The sequence below is a fragment of the Mus caroli genome, chromosome 14 (assembly GCF_900094665.2).
Source record: "Mus caroli chromosome 14, CAROLI_EIJ_v1.1, whole genome shotgun sequence".
Lineage (NCBI taxonomy): Eukaryota > Metazoa > Chordata > Mammalia > Rodentia > Muridae > Mus > Mus caroli.
Genome location: NC_034583.1, coordinates 86,973,172 through 86,977,859, shown reverse-complemented (window position 1 = coordinate 86,977,859; position 4,688 = coordinate 86,973,172).

Here is a 4,688-nt window from a genome sequence, read left to right as displayed (position 1 = left end):
AGAGAGAGACTGAGAGAGAGAAACTTAAAATGTGTGCAATTTGACTTTAGGTAAACTAATATTGCAAAAAGTTCACATTATATTCAATTATTAATTTTACATTTATTGCCAAAAGGAATAAAATCTGTTAAATGATTCTTGAAGTAACTTTTGATTGTTCCTCTTCTTTCATGTGAATTTAGGGAATAGACAGTAATCATTATAAGACAACAATTTGAAATTTTACTTAGATTAATTAAAAGCTTTTTTTAATTGAAAATATATTCTTCTCCCTAACAATGCTTCCTTTCTTTCCACTCCTCCGAAGTCTCCTCTACCTCCCTTCTCTCCCAAATCCACTCCCTCTCCTTTAATTCTTCAGAAAACAGCAAGTCTCCAAGAGACAACATCAAGTAAAGACAAAACAAGACACACTAAGACAAGGTGAAAGCCCTCATATGGAGGGTGGCCAAGACAATCCAAAAGGAGGAAGAGTCTCAAGAAAAAGCAAACCAACAGAGTCTTAGCCACTTCTCTTATTAGGCGTCTCAAAAGAACGCCAAGCTAACACCCATACACATAGGCTAAAGACCTCTTTCAAACCATGCAGTGCCAGTGCTTGCCATTTCCATCTGTGAGCCCACGGGAGTCCGGCTTAGTTTATTCAGTGGGCTGTCATCTCTTGTCCTCTGTCCCCGCTGACTCCCACAGTCGTCCCTCTCCCCTTTCCATGAGGTTTCCTAATCTCTGAGGGAAGAGACAGAAGGCTGCCCTCTATAAACTAATAATGTGGTCCATTTCGAAGAATAACTCATTGAAGAAAAAGAGGTTGAACTGATGCAGGGGTGGAGGCTTCAGCGGTAAATTGTAGTCTTTTGGGCATAATAGGATAATCTTCAGGTTAAGAAAAGAGAAGCCTGGACATGAACCCAACCACAAAACCCCTCACCTGCAATCTGTCCTGCTTGCAAGATGTGCTGGGCCAATGGTGGTGGAAAGAACACACCGAATTGGTCAAGCAATACTTTGAGAATTTTGTACAACCATTTGAATCACATTCCCTCCCACCTGTCCTCCAGCCACCTCTAGATCGATTCATCATTCCTACCATTCTCCAATTCCTGTACCTTAAAAAATATTCTCTTATTTTAATCATTGTTTTTAAAGAAATGAATATGTCTCTCCTCATGTCCTGGTCTTCTGGCTCTTTCCATTTGTCTGCCCCATCTCCCATGATGTATCCTGAGCCTAATATGTAGTGTCATGTTGTAAATTTATTAACTAGGAGTAGGCATCCCACAGGCAGTTGTGCTCTGCATTTTATGAGTTGTGGTTTCCTGTAACGATCTCCATTTGCTACAGGAAGCAGCTTATATGACTAGGGGTGAGGACTACGCTTCTCTGTGGGTTAAGAATAAGCATTTAGAATAAGTAGCTAGAATACACTGCTGTAGAAAGCAGTTACAGTAGGTTCCATGGCCTCACTAGCAGATCCTTAATTTAAATAATTAAATATTATTTCATTATTTCAGAGTTGCTGAACAAGGGAAAAAAGGGGAAGGAAGGGAAAGAATCATTTTCTAAATAAAATACTTTATAGTTACTGGAAAACTAATAGAAAAGTGTAACATATCCCCAAAGTCCATAGAACTTAATTGTTAAATCTAAAAATAAATGTGTTTTCTGGCCTAGTATTTATAAAAGTGGGGCATACTATAATCTCCAAGTTCTTCCACTATCTTTATGTTACACCATTTTATTAAAACATGTTAAGAACTTACAAAATACTCAGCTAAGCTTTTTGACTAAACAGTAAATTTGAATAAATAGTAAATATAATTAAGATGTAAAGAGGGTGAATTTTTTTCCTCATTAAGACTAAACTTGAAACCATTACAAAAATATTATTTTATTATCTGTGTATGGAATTGAGGGGGTAGAAAAGTAATAAAAGGAATCACTACTTATTTTAGCAAGCAATAATTTTGAATATTCTGTGCCTCATTAACAAACATAAAATAAATATGCAGTAAGCTAGCTTATTCTAGCTGTAGACATTTTCCTTCTTAATTGTAATGACTGTGGTGGTTTGGATAAGACTGGATCCCACAAACCCCCATACTCGATTGTTTAGAAAGTGCAAGTATTTGGGTCAGATGGGGTAGAGGGTGGGGGCATCCACATGGGGATGGGATGGGAAGGGGAGGAGGTGAGGGATGTGGAGCAGTCTGAGGGTGGATGGGGAGGAGCAGGGAATGGAATATGGGGTGTAAAAAATGAATTACAAATTAAATTTAAAAAAGAAGAGTGGCTTTGTTGGAGAGAGTGCGGGCTTATGGGATAAAGTGTGTTTTGGTGTATGGGCTTTGGAGTTTTGAGAGCCCAATCTAGTGTCAGAATCTGTCTCTTCCTGGTGCCTGTGGATCCAGATGTAGAATCCTCATCTGCCTGCTTGCTGACATGCTCCCTGCTGTCATGACAATGGACATCACCTCCACATAAACAGAGAGGTGGAGCTGGTAAGGGCTTGGAGACTTCATCACCACATTCTATTCCTTTTGGTTGGAAAAGATACTCCACAGATTATAAGAAGAGAAACCTAGATGCCAACCCAGACACTAACCCTCCACCTACAATCTGTCCTGCCTGAAAGATGTGTTGGGGCAATGGTAGTGCAGAACATAGAGGAACAACCAATTAATATATTTCTTCACAGAGAAACACGAGAATGAATAGGAGAGGTGACAATGAGATGGCTCAGCTGGTAAAATGGTTAGGTGCCCACAAACATGCAGATCTCAAGAGAGTATTACTAGATGTAGCTAGATAATAAACATCGTTTTTAAAATTTCGACTCAAAATTCAGTTTATTCAAGTGATTATGTAGCATATGGAATTGAAGAAATAAAATAAGAAATCACCTTTCTTTAGGGACCTTTATCATATTTTTTCATTGCATTTCTCCTAATATATTTTTATCTGGGTCTACAATGTTTGGGTTTGTTTGTGATATTTTAATGTTTGGCATTTTTGTTTGTGGTTTTGGGGGTTGTTTGGATTTTATCCTTTAGGTGTTCAGAGTCAAGGACATTCAGTTGTCTTTAGTCTGTGGTTTGTGTATGTTTCTGTGTCTGTGTGTATAACTGTTTCTTCTTCTACCCTGTAGTCCCAGAGGCCAAACTCACATCATTAGGCTTGACATTAAGTGTCTTTATCTGTTGAGTCATCTTACAGGCCCACTTTGTGGTCTTAACTGTTTATGACTTAAGTGATTTCAAAATAAGTGCATTTGTGAAGTTCACTGGAATGCCTTTTTTTTTTTTTTTTTTAACATTTGGCTTCCAGGAGGCAATACTGGGGGTGGAGAAATGTGTAGAGATTCTAGACCGAATAAGCCAGTTTTAATAGCTATATATACTTGGGCATGTTCATGCATTTCCTTTGTTTATAAACAACAAACAGTAATAAGACTACCTTGTGATCTTATGAGAATTAATAAAACTTAGCACTGTATGTAGCATGTGGAAACCATACAACTACTTGCTGTTGCTTTTCTTCTGTTTCATTAGAACAGTAGAGATCTCACCACAGAACCAAGTGTTCTAAAAAAATCTGAAGAATAGTAGATAAGATAAGACCTGGTACAGAGCCACAATTCAGAAACCAGAGGTGAGAAGCTAAACTACCAGCTTGGTACCAAAGTATACATGGCAAAATTGGGTATACCCAAAGCCTATTTAATAATCTTTGTAAAATAAAAACAAAATCATACTTAGTATGATAAAAAACATTTTTTTAAAAATCTAATTAAAGGAAGGGATTTTTCTAGATTTGAAATTTGATGACATTTTAGGTTGAAATTGGAAAAAACAACAAAAATCCTGTAGCATAATTCTGATTATCTCATATAGGATTTCTTATACATCAATGAACTCTTTCAGCATTTGAAGACATAAACCAAGTGGAACAACTGTCACAGCTAGGCAAGCATCTTCAGTATGCCTTTGTTTGCCCTGAAGATAACTCACATTTATGGTGTTCAGCATATCTCTGTGAGCAAAGTTCTATGTAACCTTCATCCTCACGTGCTGGACATCTGGTACTGTTTCTCACTTGTTTTGCTGAAACCAAGATATCCCATGTACCATCTGCTTTCCTTACCTACTGTGGATGTTCTTAAGCGCCAACACATCAAAATCGGAACTTTCCCCTGATTTCTCCATTTAGACACAGATTTATCTGAATATACAAGTGTTTGTGTCTCAGTCAATGATGCTGACACAAGTGTTTTCCAGCAATGTCACAATCTTCCACCTAGCCACCAGGATTACAGTGATGAGCTTGCTTTCCTCTGACTCTAAGAGGAATTAATTTACTTTAAAGTGTTTCCAGTCAAGGCACTTTTCCAAAATGTAGCAGGATTTCTGTCATTTTTCAGCAAACCATTCTTGGGTTAGATAAACATATTCATCCTGCTGTTTCCAGTCTCTTTTTAGTCCTTATGAATTTCTGTTACTACTCCAATACCTCTGTTTCTTGTTATTGTCGTTATTGGGGATGGGGACTGTACATTTCTTCTTGTTGTTGTAGTTGTTGTTGTTGGGTTTTTTGTTTTGTTTTGTTCTTTGTTTGAGACAGGGTTTCTCTGTGTAGCCCTGACTGTCCTGGAACTCACTTTGTAGACCAGGCTGGCCTCCAACTCAGAAATC